We start from the raw sequence: 16,043 nt of genomic DNA on the forward strand, positions 1-16,043 counted from the left end.
TTTCTGGCCAGCCCCGTCTCATTCTGTTGGTGCTTCGATCTAAAACGAGCTCCTCAGCTTTGGGCAAATCACACTGCAGAAGTTGGGCGGATTTCCTGTCCAGAGGTCTCTGCTTATCTGTAGCTGTCACACACACATAACAGGAAGCCTTGCACTTTCTCATCCTGTTAACACAAACAAAGGGTAGGTTTTTTCAGTGATTTTCAGGCAGTATCAGCGTGTTTAGAAAGGCCTTAAGATGCCTCTGGATGTGAGAAGATTACAAGTGACAGGGACAGCCTGCTTACCACCCTCAAGCCAGTGCCTCGCTGTTATCTGCTGGTTGTATTGATAGGTGCAGCACATGCTTATCAAGCACTCCTGGTGGACTGGGCTGCTAAGGGAAAAAGCAAAATATTTTATATTTCTTTTTCCAGGTATGTGGGTACTAGTAACTGAGCTAGTTTGGGGTTTGGGTTTGGTTTTTAGTAATATGCTTGCATGTTCAGAAAGCCCTCCAAGTCCATGTTTCTGTCCCTCATGACTTGTTAGCTGGCAGCCATTGCACGGCTTTTCTTTAGGGCTAAACAGGCACAAGTCTCTCAAGGACATGGACCAGTATCAAAGATCTCACAGCTGACAGTCTTCAGGCTGCACTGCTGGGCACAGGGATGTGGTCCATGCCCTGCCATCAGCTCTGACTAGCAGTGACAGCTCAGGGAGAGAGGCTGGGGAGCAGTGCACCCACCTCATCCCCGCCATCCTCACTGGTGGGCACAGCCTGAGGCACAGCTGCATCTGACTTGTCCCCAGGACAGACACGTGGTGGGACCAAGGCTGCACATCTGGCAGTGGGGACACTGCAGGGCAGCTCTGGGGCTGAGCCTGCAGCATGACAGCAGCACCCAGAGCACAGTGCTGCAGGTTTCACTGTCACCTAAGGGTGGACCAGACCTACTTGGACATCACCTCGATGAGAACCTGACCAAAGCTGAATTAATAAGCAACACAGCCTACTGAGAGTAACAGGGCAATCCCTGGCTTGCTTAGGAAACTCTGACACTGGGAAGTAGAAAAGCACACCTCTGTCTCCCCCTGAGAGGAATGTAGGACCAGTCCTCACCTTGGTAGCTTGAGTGCTAACCAACCTTGTCTTTGTGATAATTACTTCTAGGAATCCTTGTTTGGCCAATCCACAGGTTCTTACTGTGTGTTTGGTTGCCTCTTTTGTCTGCAGCTTGTAAAGCTGAGCTCACAGTATTATGGGACACTTGGCTTCCCCTCCTTCCAGAAGGAGGTGAAAGCAGGGTCTGAGAGAGTCAGATTGGAAGATGAAGAGGAAGGAAAGCAAAAATTATCCTGCCTGCTTTCCTCTACCTCCTTGTAATGGGGTTTTCTTCATTTTGTATAGCCTCTGCACCTCTTTGGCTTTTTCCTTTCCCAGCTGATTTAAATGTATTCCTGCTGCCTTTTTGCTGAATTTTGCTAATGAATGCTTCCTTTTCTAAAGCCAGCCCCTTCTTTCCCAAATACTCCTGTAGGAATACAACAAGAAAATTAAAGAATCCCCTCAAAAGTACTAGGTGTGCTTTAAAAATCACAATGCTTTAACCCTATCTTGGGCTAGGTTCTCCTTGTTTATCAGCACAACTTCTGACCTTTGGGAATTCATCTTATCAGGCTTTTCTCTGACGGTGAGAGGTTTCATACTGAGCTTACCCATTAAAGCAAAAGCTGAGATTCCACAGAGATCACTTGATTCCAGTTGCTGAGGCTTTAAGCAAAGCATGAATAATTGTGAAATTGAAGTCAGTCAGTGTTGGTGTGAATGCTGGGAACGGAAACCCTGCAGTAACTAGGTCGATGGCTGTGGTATTGTCAGTAACTGCACTGCAGGAAGGACCTCGGCAGCTCAAGGAACTGTTTACTATGAGTGGCAGTGATCATTATCCACAGTCTGTCTCTTTCTGTGCCATTGCTAACCCATATAGGGATATTTTTAACCCCTAATTTTTTTTTTTTTCTTGACAAGGACCTCCTCTCCTTTATTGTGTTGCCATGGTGTTGTGGTTTAACCCCAGCCAGCAGCCCAGCCCCAGGCAGCTTGCTCACTCCCCACCAGTGGGAGCAGGGAGAGAACTGAGAGGACAAAAGGGAGAACTCATGGGTTGAGATAAAGACAATTTAATGATGGTTACTTGGGAAGAATGAAAATCTGTGCCCTCTGTGCCCCACATTGGGCTGCCTTGTATTCAGAGACCCCCTTGCTCAGGGGGTTTCTGCAGATGTTGTAACCCGTTTCATTCTTTGGGACATGAGTCTCTGCAAATGTAGTAACCACTTTCATTCTTTGGACTAGCATGAACACAATGCTGAGGTGCATGTTGTGTCTTTGCAGGTACAAAGGAACAACAAACCCAGCAACCAGGCAGCTGCTCTCCTGAGGTGCTCTGTGGCCCAAGATTGCAGTAGCAACATGTCATTTAATCCTGGGGTAAATCCAGCTTGTTACTTCATGGTAGAAGCTTCCAGATACATTCTTCTGTTTGGCCTTTAGAGACTTGTTCTGTCTGCACTCTCATAGTGTTTCCAGTAAAGAATTACCTGCTAGCTAAATGAACACTGAACAGGTAAGAGCTGAAGGCTTGTCTGTTCATGACTTGTTTGTCTACTGTCTTTACCTTAGGAATACTTAGCTGACCTGTGTATACTGTATCAGCTTGAGAGAGCTGGCTAACTGGCTGGAATTACTGTGTCAATAATGAATATCCCTCACTTGTGTCCTGGCAAGTTTACGGAGCTCTGTAACATCACAGGCTGCTCCTGGTACCTATGAATCTCTGCACTGTACATTTGAGCTGAATTCAGAGGCTGCTTTCCATCCTGCCATGGCTTCGTCACCTCTGTGTCTTCTCCCTTGACCATGCTCCCTGTTTAAATGTTGGTCTGTAGCCAACAGCAGCCCATTTTCAACTGCCTGTTCCTGAATCCAGGATCTCATCACTGTGGCATTTCAGCACTGGAAAGTTTGACCTCGACAGATGAATCTGCCTACACCAACCAGGAGTCCTGGTTCCCATCTTGCAAAGTGAAAGATTCAGGCGGCCCCAGAAAAGAGTCATGGACTTGGGGCCATGACTAAGAGAAGGGATGGAAGAAGTCACACCCACCAACAATGGATCAAGAGCAAGGAGCTGAGGCATTCTTTAAACAAAGGCAGAAACACAGGAACCTATTTCTAACAGTTCTTGTTACTTGTTTTGCTTCCTACATCCTTGTACTTTAGCTAACAGAGCCTTCAGGGACCAGATGAGTCTGAGAGGAACCAGCCATGAAACATGAGAGTGTGTGGCTGCCTCAAGGAAGAGGCCAGAAAAGACTGGCAGGAGGTTTTCTGGCGTGAGAAAGAAGATGCTCAGCCATCCTGGTATCACAATGGGATCTGGAAACCTCCTACTCTGATTACTGAGCAGGTTGTTGAACTTGCAGATGGCAGTGAGTTCAGATTCCTGACCTGGAGCCCATACAAAGTTGTCCTTGCTGTTTGTCTTCTTATTATTCCAGACCACATCTGTTTTGCTGCCACAAGTGACACTCCAGTTCTGTGTGTGCTGTGACCCAGTGGCTTCTGTTCCAGGCCACTCCACTTCTTGCACTCCAGACAGCTTTCAGAGCTGAAGCCACCCAACAGCACACTGACAGCTCTGTCTGCAGGCCTCACCACGCTTCCTGAGGGCTGTGGAAGGCCCTTCCTCCATCTGAGAGAGCCTTTTTAAAGTGCTGGCCTCCAAAAGGGCAAGGACACTACAGCAGAAGAAAGGTCTTGGCAAGGTTTGGACTTCTTCAAGTAGAAAAACACTGCAATTGCTTCCACTGTGCAGCCCAAAAGCACTGCAGAGAACACCTCAGAGCACAGAGGGCCCTCTGGGTAGCAGAGACAGTTCCTTGGGGTAGGAGCAGGGCGGGGACTGCAGCTGGACACGTATCAGGGCTCATCTTACCATCAGCTGTTTTCTAGCACAGTGCAAAGCAAGATAGCTGAGGCCTGAGATAATCTTGTCAACCCTGGAAAGTTGCTGGATTTTTGTCTGTGTTTTCAGTACATTGGGATAATGTTCACTAGCTCAAAATAGCACGTTCTTAATTTAGCTTTGGGGGAACAAATGGGATTCCAGTTTTTGAAACTGATTCTCTGCAAACTGGAATCTTTGTTTCATTGCAGTTTACTTCCTCTGCTGAACCAGCACCACCTCCATTTCAAAAACTACTGCTTGAGACTTCTCATATCCCTCCCTCTGGGCAGCTGCACTGGTTCAAAGTCAGCAAACAATGGTGATTTTGTGAAGCTGGCCTTTCTCATACCCTCACTCTTGAAAATTACCTCTTATTTAGAGAGGTTTCAGTGCTACCCTGCTGTTCTGCATTTATTACCTGTCCATCTTTTGCTCTCAGAGTGGTTTTGCATGTATTTTAAGTCACTGGGATGTTTCTAGAAAAGCTGCTGCTTCCATGTATTGTTTTCTTGGGAACAGTCAGGCATTGTGCCAACAATCCAGATGGGTGACTCCAAACCACGCTTTCACCTTGTATCACAGAGAGCTCCCAGCTGAGCAAGCTGTAAATGCCAAATTATTTGGGTTCAGTATTTGAAGTCTGGTTGTTATAATGCTCCCACGTGTGCTACAGGCTATGGAGGTCACCCTGATGTGTGGATGGGGTGAGCTCAAGAATCTTTGATCCCCTGCTCATTAGCTTTTGAGGGAGTGGTGGAGGAAGGCTGCTATTTACATAAGTGTTTGCTTTATTTGAAGCAGCTGAATTGCAGTCTGGGGGTGCAGCATGGTCACTCCCAAAGAGGCAGAGCAAGCTGAGACATCACTCAGCGCTGTGTTTTAAGGTTTTATAGCCCAAGATGAGATGCATCCAAATGAAACTGGAAGGGCTGAGGCCAGGAATGCAGCTGCAGGTAAGAACCAAAAGAAATGCAGTAGAAGCCAGCCATGGCAGCTGAGGAGAGCTGGAACAAGCCTTCCCCAGTCGGAACAGTCCTTTCCTTTTCCTGGAACAGGGATATCCTGTCATCAACACCTTACGCTAGTGCAGGTTTTTCATGACGACAGACAAATGTTCTTCCTTTTCTGTCCCCAAGATAAGCAGTCTTTGAAACAAAATTGCAGCAGTTACTTCCATGTCTTGTTGTTTGTGAGGATGGAAAGAAGGTCCTAAAGTTAGTTTCTAGTTTACTTTCCTCACTTTCTTTTAACCTAGAGTTGAGTTATTCTCTAGAAGATTTTGCCAGCATTACTCACAAAAAGGTTTTGTCATCAGCATCAGACTCCCTCTTGTTTCAGTTTATGTAAGAAGATGCTCAGGTCACTTGTCTACTGCATTCTGCTCTGCCACCCATTAGAATTTATTAGCATCTTTGCTGTATTATTAGCTAGTGGCTGTTTATGCACAAATCATTCTTCCTCTAAGTAAATTATACCTTTGATCTCCATAATGGGACAGCAGGAACCAGGTCTGTGCTGTTGTCCTCAGAGATATTTTGATGTTGCATTCTTTGTGCAGCTGATGTGCTGATGCTGCTGGGTTCTGGCATCCTGCACACAGAGTGAGGAACACAGCCTTGGCAAGAGTGACAGCACTATAGCTCTGACACTTGTTCCACAGCTTAGCAAACCTGACCAACAAAGCAGCTCTTGAAATGCAGGAGAGCTGTTCTGCTTGGCAGGAGCTGGGAAATGGAGGAAGCTGCCGCTGCAGTGAATTATGGGGAGATCCATGTTTTAGTGCTGGTTGGTGTTAATGAGACACTGCTTGGACCAAAGTTTGAGATCTTGAGTCTATTCACAGTATTTGCCAAGTGGCCCTGTGAAAAGCTCAGTGTGACCCCAAACCATGGGAAATGGACCTGGTCTCTGATTGATGTCTAAAGCAATGCTGACTTCTATTTCTCATGAGGCCTGTTGATCTCAGCCAGTTCTGTGCAAATACCTAACTGATGAGTTCACACTCTGAGTGATGCTCCAGAGCTGTGACCGAATTCTGCTTCAGTTTCCCACTGTGTGAAGCCTAGAAATGCTGGCCTCAAAACCAGTGTGAGTTCACACTCTGAATGATGCTCCAGAGCTGTGACCCAATTTTGCTTTGGTTTTCACCATTGTGAAGCTTACAAATGCTGGCCCTAAAATCAGTGTGGTCCTTCCTTACCTTCCTTGTAGTGGGATTCTGCTAGTTTGCAGCACAGATCTCCTTCTTGGGTTGTAAATCCTCTCAACCTCTTACTTGGGCAGACCTCAAGCAGAGAAGGCAATGCCATGCTCTGTGTGCTCTTATCCTCACCACCAGGCTGCTTTGTTTGCTTCCCTGCAGGACTGAGTCTGTCACGCCAGAAACCCACATGGACCCAGAGCAAAAGAATAAAGTCCAGTTTAAACTTTCTGAAGCCAAATGAGATTTTTTTTTTTCTGGAGATAGTAACAGGAGAAGGGAGCAGGACTCATTTCAAGAGGGAGTGATATTCTGTATTCTGTGTGGTGCACTCAGCAGATCACAGTCAGTCATTTCTTTTGACCATCATATGGTACAGTTTCCACTGCTGGCTGACATGGGGTCATTTACTAGCTTGTCTAATTATCAAAAAAATAAGGATGCCATTGGCAAATATTGTTACTCTTGGAACATAAGCTTATCCCTGGGATAAACATATCCCAAAATTTCTGTAATTAATTATTGTGTTTCCTATTCTGACACAATAAAGAGGGAAATCAATTGGTTAACTGACAAGTGACTGCTGAAAGCTGAGCCCTGCTTGGTCTAGGGGAAAGAAGCAAACTGGAAAAAGCAGAAATCTACATCTTTTCAATAAACAAATACATAACTTTTGGTCAAAGTGCAATTTCATTTAATACATCAACACACAAGAGCTCTCCTGTACAAAAGCACTACCTACATTCATCTGATTTTCCAGCTAACCCTTTTCATCCCCAGCTAATTTTTTAGCTCAAACCTGACATTTAAACTTGGCATTTAATGGTGGGAAGAATGGTGAATGTCTGGTGAACCTGAATGTTGGTTTAAAAAACCAGACTATAGTTCTCAGTTAGTTCCACATCATTACAGCAACTGAAGCTTCATCAAGTTTTTAAATACTGTTGAAAAAATTGAACCTTTGCAGTTTTTCAGCAGGCTGTCTTAACTGTCTCTTTTGCAAGAAATTTAAACTTGTGTGAGACTGGTCTTTAGGTAGCATTGTTAGACAAGAACTCAACATTACTTATAGAGGAAGGGTCTTTAATCTTAAATCTGTGTGAATCATTGAATCATAGAATGGCTGGGGTTGGAAGACCTTAAAGACCACTTCATTCCCACCCCTGCCATGGATCCACTAGAATCATATGGGGATGTGGGTAAGCCCTGCTCCCCTGCTTCACAGCTCCCAGCTACCTGCAGCCAATGGAAGAATTGAGTTGGCAGATTTTTAGCTAAGCAGCAGAGCAGGTGGGAGAATATTCATCTGAGCAGAAATCACACTGTAGAAATGTACATTTTGCTAACTATTACCGGTAGCAAAAGCCGTTATTGCCTTTTACGTAAGTGAATTATGAATGACCTAAAGTTAGAAACAGTGTTGGTGAGTTGTTACAATCTGTATGCAAATAAAGGTATTGCATGAAGGGCAAAGATTTCAAATATAAAAAGAGGAAGTGCTGAAAAAGTTTTAGTATTTCCTCTTGAGGAGGGGAATTATCTGTGCTTTAACTGCCTGTGTACCAAATTTGAAGGAGTTCTGCTGTTAGGAGCCTGTGCCTTTGCTAGATGGGTTTTCAAGCTGATTGGAGTTACCTTAACACTACCGTAGCTGTGAACATCAGATTTCTGGCAGCAGGGGCCAGAAAAGCCCGGACAGTTTCCAGAGCCAGCCCTGCTGCTCCTCCTGTGCCACGCAGGAGGGCCCAGCAGGGCGTGCTGGGGTTCTGCTCCCCCAGCTCCCGGAGCGAGGGCTGTGAGCCCGGTCCCCCTGCATCCCAACCCTGTCCCCCTGCATCCCAATCCTGTCCCTCTGCATCCCAACCCTGTCACTCTGCATCCCAATCCTGTCCCTCTGCATCCCAACCCTGTCCCCCTGCATCCCAACCCTGTCCCCCTGCATCCCAATCCTGTCCCTCTGCATCCCAACCCTGTCACTCTGCATCCCAATCCTGTCCCTCTGCATCCCAACCCTGTCCCCCTGCATCCCAATCCTGTCCCCCTGCATCCCAACCCTGTCCCCCTGCATCCCAATCCTGTCCCTCTGCATCCCAACCCTGTCCCCCTGCATCCCAAACCCTGTCCCCCTGCATCCCAACCCTGTCCCCCTGCATCCCAATCCTGTCCCTCTGCATCCCAAACCCTGTCCCTCTGAATCCCAACCCTGTCCCTCTGCATCCCAAACCCTGTCCCACTGCATCCGCAGCCCGGTGCGGCTCCGGGCGGGTGCCTGAGCCTGGCACAGAGTTCCTCGTGGGGCACAGCAGGACTGTGCAGGACTGTGCAGGACCGTGCTCCTCATGGGGCACAGCAGCACTGCTGTCCCCTCCAGCAGGGAGCCGAGGGGCCGCCCCACAGCTCTGCCGCTCCTCACGGAGGGCGCAGGGACGCTCCGGGAGCGGGGCTGCTCCCCTTGCCGAGCCGGGGCGGCCCTGCAGCGCTGCATTCCCCGGAGCCCGCAGGGGCAGCGCTGGCACAGCCCGGGAGCCGCCGGGAGCGCTCCTCGCTGCCTGCCGGGGCTCTGCCATCCGTCAGGGAAGGGAAGCTGTCTGGAATGTAGGGCATTGGGACAGCGGGCCGGGAACGCCGCAACGCCTCCGCTGTGGAAAGTGTGACAGAACAAACTCCGCAGCGCCCGCAGGAGCAGCCCGGCTCGCAGGGAGGGAGGGAGGGAAGGAGGGAGGGAGCCCGAACCCCGCTGGCCACGTGTGAAATTTTGCCCGTGTGACATTGGAGAAGGAGGAGACCAAAGCCTTCTCAGCTTGGAGAAGAAAGGGAATTTTTAAAAGTTTGCCACTTCCAGTTACCGATTTTTAACTTTAGGAGCACTACTGTAACTTTTCTGCCGATCAATTCTGATTTAAGAAAAAGTTTTCTCTTAACATTTTCTCTTAAAAGAGAATGAAGGATTTTAATATTCCAGTGCTATTTCCATAATATCTGCCCTGGGGAAAGACAGAAGTTCTTCAGAACTTAACACTCTTATTAGTGTGTTTCTGAGTTAAAGGGCATCATTAGGTTTATTTAATTTTAGAGGGAAAATATGAATAATATAAATACAGCATACATCTGAAGAAATGAGACACATATTTGCCTTGTATTGCTTCCTGCTTACAGTAATGATTTGTTCCTCATTTCAGTCTCCTCCCCTTTTAAAATTACAAAATATTGTATCCTATACATAAGAATGTTAATTAAAAAATCCAAGAAGCTTATCCTACCGTGTGTAATATTTTAGATAATCCATTTTTCCTTCAAGGTTCTGTGCCATGCTAATGTATGCCAGCATAGTGTAGCAGCTGCCTGAGACATGACAAGTCAATTTCTTTTTATCAGAAGCTCACTGACAAACCAATCTTAGTTTTACAATCATTTCTGTCCAATGATACTGCTTATAAAAAGATGGGTAGGGAAGGCTTAGGATCAAAGAGTAAAGCACAGATTTCACAACGTTTCCTTGGCAAAGCAAGGTGTTGATTTAGCTGCTGCACTGGAATCTGCAAATGTTCATTACGTGTGTTTTTCCTGGGATTACTTTGGCTAACATTTTCTTTCCTGTTCGTCGTGTGACAAATCTTTGTCCAAGACCAGTGATCTGAGGTTGCTTTAGTCTGCCTGAGCATTTTAATAGAGCTGAGAGCTTTGTTTAGAGAAGGACACAACTCTTTTCCATAGGATTATTCCAGGTCCCATTTTAGCTCTCAGAACAGGTGCTCAAAAGCCTGTTTACCAAGGAGGGGTGACCGAGGAGTTGATCTGAGCTGGGACTTTGGGTGCTGCTCCAAAGCAGATGTATGGGCACAGCAGCTATTCCACATCCCTCCCCAGCTGTCCTGCCCAAGGCAGCCACCACTTTCAGACAAGGCAGCAGCTTCCAGGCTGGGAATGCTGGGCTGGGGAGTCCAGCCAGTGATTCTGGGTAGTAGGGGCTTTTTGCTGTGCTGCTGTCCTGGGTCAGGAAGCAGGAAGCATGGGAATTGAGGACAGAATTGTCAGTGTCCTTCTGGCATCCATGATTCCTCCATCCTTGGAGAGCCAAGTCAGCCTGGACAGATTGCTTTGCACCCCTGTGCCAGTAACAGAGCAGCTGCTCAGTGTCTCTTAGGACCCAGGTGCTGAGCATTTCAGCAGCTCTGAAGAAATCACAGAGCTCCTGGTGAACTGCCTCTTCTGGATCAGCTTTACTGATGAAGCTTTGTTGATGAAAAATGTGAAGGGGTAGACAAAAATATAAGATAACAAAAGTCATGTAGGTGTTTGCCCAAGCACCACCCCAAAGGCAGAGCAGCCCAGACCAGGGTGAGGACCTTGGCACACAGAATGGCTGCTCCTGCAACTGGAAAATGTCCCCTGTCACTGTAGCAAGGGTATTAGTCCAAGCTAACCAATTTCTAAACTTTCTGCTCTTCAGCCTATTGCCAGAGGGGCACCAGAAGCAGGTGGTGGCTGGGATCTGCAAGCCTGGAGATCCCTGGAGATCTGATAGCTTTGAAAGTCTGAGATTCTCTATTTGGGGACACAGGCATGCATGTGCCCATTCAAAATACTGCTTATTTTCAACCTGTTTTCTTTACTGTCAAAGCTTTTCATGGTTACTTGGGTTGGAGAAAGGATTCATTTAATTTGTGAAATGCCTGAAGGTGTTGGAGATGAAGAGGTGCAATGCTCTTGCCCATTAATTGGTCCTGGCATTGGCAAGTGGTTTGAGGAGAGAGCCATTAATGTGGCTGAAGGGCAGAGCTGGAGCTGTGTTGGGTGTTCTGTGGCAGCAGGGTGTAAAGGGAAGGGGTGAAAAGGGAGGGATAAAAGCATGGTGTAAAGGGAAGGGGTGAAAAGGAAGGGATAAAAGCATGGTGTAAAGGGAAGGGGTGAAAAGGAAGGGGTTAAAGCATGGTGTAAAGGGAAGGGGTAAAAAGGAAGGGGTTAAGGCATGGTGTAAAGGCCTGTGGGGCAGGGATGTGTGAAAATGCACTGTTGTGAGAGAATATTTAATGCAAACAGTTGTGAGGCTGTGGTTGGGCTTGAGGTTACGGGGCTGAGTGGGAACACAGTGATAACACCACACGGGCTCAGGGAACTATTTTTGTAGGTACCTGCTGCTCTCTTGCTGGGTTAGTGGTTGCATGTGTCTGTCTGCCATTCCACAAGAACAACTCCCCTCAAGTCATCACCTGTGGGAACAACAGGAACTCAAACATCTTTCATTTCTTTGTCTCTTACTTATCCCCAAAGAGAGGAACCAAACACCAGCACAACTGTCTCTATCTCCCAGCTGGGCATTGGTTTCATGGTGTCTCGATACTCTGTGCTGTACAAAAAGAAATAGCTCAGTGTTTATGGCAGCAGTGATGCAATGTTCATTCTTCTCAGCTCTGCAATTTACACTCCCATAGTCATCTCCCAGGCTTGGAACCTGCAGATACTGGGTGGAAAAAATTAGACACATACTTTCTGCACAGGAGGACTGCTGGCAGGGGCCTTGTTTTGGGGTGCTTACAGCAGTGAAGTATGAAGATGAGTGGGAATCACTGGGATGAGTGGGAACAGAGGGGATGTGCATGGGGTAGGAGCAGCATGGGCTAGCCTAGGACCAGGGTGGGATAGGCAATCCTAATTGCAGTGCTGGATGTGTAAACAGGGTACTGATGTTTTGTGTGTGCTGTAGGTAACCCAGTGTAATCCCAGAGCCTCTGGCTGAGGGGTGAGCACTGAGCCTGCAGGCAGGGGCACAGCACCCAGCTGGGCATGGGCATGCAGGGCTCTGGAGAATGCCCCATTCCTTCCCATCCTCCTGCCTTGCAGCAGCACAGACACCCAGGGAAGCACTGCCAGCCTCAGCAAAGGGCAACCATGTGCAGCATAAGTGTGCAAAGGAAAGGGGGATCTACAGAGCCAGCCAGGAGGCACTGAAAATGGCAAAAATAACTAGAAGAGGGGAGTATTTTTTGTCAGGGCCCTTCCCATGCAAGTAGCAGTGCAGCAACCCTTGTTGCAGATGACATTTCCTGGTGCAGGTGCCATTTCAAACAGGGCATGGGAAGAGGAGAGGCTGAAAGGGACTGGTCCTGGAAAAATGCCTTCCAGCCTAAATGGGCGTACCTGCTGATTATCCCAGCAGACCAGCTCAAGTCAATGTGACCCACAGGACATTGAAAGAGTCCAGAGTCATGGGACACTGAAAGGACACTGAAGGAGTCCAGAGCCATGGGAAGGATTTTAGAAAATTTTGGTGTGTTCTCTGTATTTCTGTGAGATGTCTTTTATCACAGAATAATAGAATCATGGAATCAGAGAATGGTTTGTGTTGGAAGGAACCTTAAAGATCAACTCATTCCAACCCCCCTGCCCTGGGCCAGGACACTTTCCACTTGATCAGGTTGCTCAGGGCTCCTGGAACAGTGCCAGGGATGGGGCAGCCACAGCTTCTCTGGGAAATCTCTTCCAGTGCTTCAACCACCTCACAGGAAAGAATTTCTTCTGTATATCTAAGCTAAATTTCCTCTCTTTCAGTTTGAACCCATTGCTCCTTGTCCTGTCACCACAGTTCCTGACCAAGAGCTCCTCAGTAGCCCATTCAGGTACTGGAAGGTTGCCGTGACCTCTCCACACAACCTTTTCTTCTCTGGGCTGAGCAGCCCTGACTTTCTCAGCCTGTCTTACATGGAAGGTAGCTGAGTCCCCTTATTAACTTGGTGGCCTCCTCTGGACTTCCTCCAGCTGTTCCATATCCTTCTCATGCTGTGTTCAGTACTCCAGGTGGGGTCTCACAAGAGCAGGGTAGAGAGGGAGAATCGTCCCCTTGTCACTGAAGAGACTTTGCTGTACGTTTATCTTCATTTCATCCAGCCTTTTTTTTAATGCTATTCCCATACATTTCTTCCCTTCATTTACTGCACCTTAATGCCTTTTTCTGGCATACTCGAAAAGCAGATTCTGCAATAGTCACTGAACTCACTCTTCTGCTTTTCCTCACAAATTCCTAGTAATGTCACTTTTCCCTTTGCTCAGCACTATTGTAATCCTGCTGAATGGCTTCCAACATTACATTTTGTGCACACTTGCATCAGGCTCTGCAGTGATGTCACTCAGCAGCACTTTTTTTTTAAGCTTTCTGACCACTAAAACTTTTCATACAAATGTCTGATCTTTTCTCCCTCCTTGTACTGACAGATCTGTTTCATCTCTGCTCCATTTGTTGCACAGCTCTTTGTAATATTCCTTGTGTTGGTTATTAGTTGTCAGTCTGTACTCATCTTTCTCTCAACTCAAATGTCTAAAACCTCTTTTTTATCCAGTGATGCTGTCCCCATGTTGCATTCAGGGTTTTTAATGCTGCCCAAGTTACATGCTGCTCTCTTCCCTCTGATCAGTGATCAGGGGAGGGATGTGGTGCTCACAGTCCTCTCCTTCCTGCCCTTCCTCAGCCTCCCCCTCTGGTTCCTGTGGCTCACCTTCACCTCTTCCCTCCCCAGACTGTTTTGCATAGATGCTCAAGAGCAGTAATCATGGACTTTTTTGGGGTCTTTCTCTGTGTCTGAGCCACTTGAACACCTTTGGGTTTTCCTCAATTTTAGGAAAATCCGGTAAGGAGCTACCACACTCCCCACAGCAGAGGGAAGTTTCCAGGAGCACAGTGGCACAAACTTCCCAAAACAGCCAATACCTTCACCTGGAGGAATGCACAGACCATTTAGGTGGCCCAGTGCCTCAGTGAAATGTGTCTGTAAAGTGCCCAGCAGTGGTATCCAAATCAACACCACCAGAAAAACACATGAACATTGGTGGATGCATGCCAAAACCTTCATGCAGGCTTCTAATTTTAGGTTTTAACCTTTCCAGTGCCTGAAGAAGCCTTCAAAATCTCCAAAATCACTGACCTGTTTGGAAAACACTGGCCTAAATGCTTTACAAGTACTTTGCATTGTTAAAAAAGTATTAACAAAGCTTTATAGAAATGAGTAATCTTTAATAATTGGTTTCAGCTTCTCAGGCAGAGTACAACTGCTTATTTTGAGAGAAATGCTTGGCACAGCTTGAGAAAGAACAGCCAATGCCCCTGCTAGCAGAGGAATGAAGAGCAATAGGATGTAGTGGCAACTCAAGTATCCCTAATTTCAGACATCCTCAGTGACGTTGGCTTTCAGAACTGGAAGTGCCTGGATGTGACCACATGCATCCATGAGCACATTATGAAATGATTGATTGCTCAATGAATATTTTTAATTAGTATTTTCTTTTTAAATGCTCCATTTACCCTCTTCACTCCAGATATTTCTGCCACGTGCAGTTTTTATTGGAGTAAATATAGTCCCTTCAGAATAGCTGCTTCCAGCCAGTGCAGAGGTATCTTGATCCTGTTTTGATTTTTTCCTTCCTCTGACTCATTCCTTTAATCCCAGTTATGTTTTCTCAAGTGAACTCTACATACTCATATTGACCCCAAGAGTTACAGACTCAAAGAACTGGGGCAGACAAGAGGATATAAAGGATAAGAAATCTATTTTAAGCAAAACATTTTCTAAGGTCATATACTTTTAGGTTTAATGTCTTTGTAACAAGCAAGAGTTCAGGTTGTTAATATTTCCTACAATCAGTGGGTGAAACACATTACTGCAACAGACCTGTATTCTATGCGGTGAACTTGCTGCTGATTTTCTCTTTGCTGTTTTTGTTGTTTGGGGTCCTTCTTGCTTTTCCAGGCAGAGGATGAGAAATGGACTGAAGGCTCTCACTTCTAACGAAGTCAAGCAGTTCTGAGTTTTAGCTCTGCAGGAAAATAGTTGAAGGCTTCAATTGTTTAAGATCTGTGTGAAAGCCATTCACATACTGAAATCAATTGACATTTTCAGTTTATTTTCAGAACTCAGCCTTTTAAATTTTAATTAATAATTCAAACTGTTTTGCAAAGCTGCAATTTACCTGACCCCAGGAGAAATCAGAGCTTGTTTAGCCTATGAAAATCTGAGCCTGCTTTGCTCTGGGGGGGGGGTCAGTCCTGGAGCCCTGACCATACTCTGCTCCTCTTCAGGTTTCAGTGGCAGAGCACAGCGGCTGCTGCCAGGAGCACACGGCTGGGTGCGTGTCCTGGGAACATCCTGGGCTCGGAACGCGGCGGGGGTTCACCCAAAGGTAAAGATCTGTAACGCCTGGGACTGATAGCCAACATTTGGGACAGCAAAGTAGGGGGAGCTAATGGAATAACTTGTATTTTTTCCTTTCCCGTGGCAGTAAGGGGCCAGAGGGGGAGGTCATCCTTCTAGGAAGGAGAGCAGAGCCAGTTACCTGCCCACATCAGCTGCACGGCGTTGCATAAGGCCTCGTTTAGTAGCAGGTAATGATCTTAATTTAAGCATGCACGTCCCTGCCCTCGCCTCGCTGCTCTGCATTATGGGCTCGCGAGTTTGCTTATGCTAAAGGGCAGAACAAAAATAAATTTCCATACTCCCAGGCATGTTCCATCAGCCTGTGTTGGAGCATGGGCCAGTGTCCAAATACTTCGGATATGAAGTGAATTTGGGCTCCAGGACAGGCTCAGACCTGCTCATGAAATTGCAGGGCGATGACACCAGGGTCCTGCTTTTATATTTGCAGTTGACTGGCTGCCACCACTGGGACCCCCAGCTGTGACAGCAGAGCTCTCTTTTAATGTCCCGGCTTAAAGATGACCTTGGCTTTCCGTGGTCAGCAGGGACAGAACACACTGTTTTGTGTTACTGTTGAAGAGGAACTGGAAATTCTGAATTAATTGGGTGGAGCCGTAGCTCAGGTAGACAAAGATTCTATCTTGGTTAATTTTTTTCATGTAATGATTT

The sequence above is a fragment of the Melozone crissalis genome, unplaced genomic scaffold, assembly GCF_028551555.1.
Source record: "Melozone crissalis strain CALT ecotype California unplaced genomic scaffold, PUWL_Pcris_2 ptg000034l_1, whole genome shotgun sequence".
NCBI classification, from domain to species: Eukaryota; Metazoa; Chordata; class Aves; order Passeriformes; family Passerellidae; genus Melozone; species Melozone crissalis.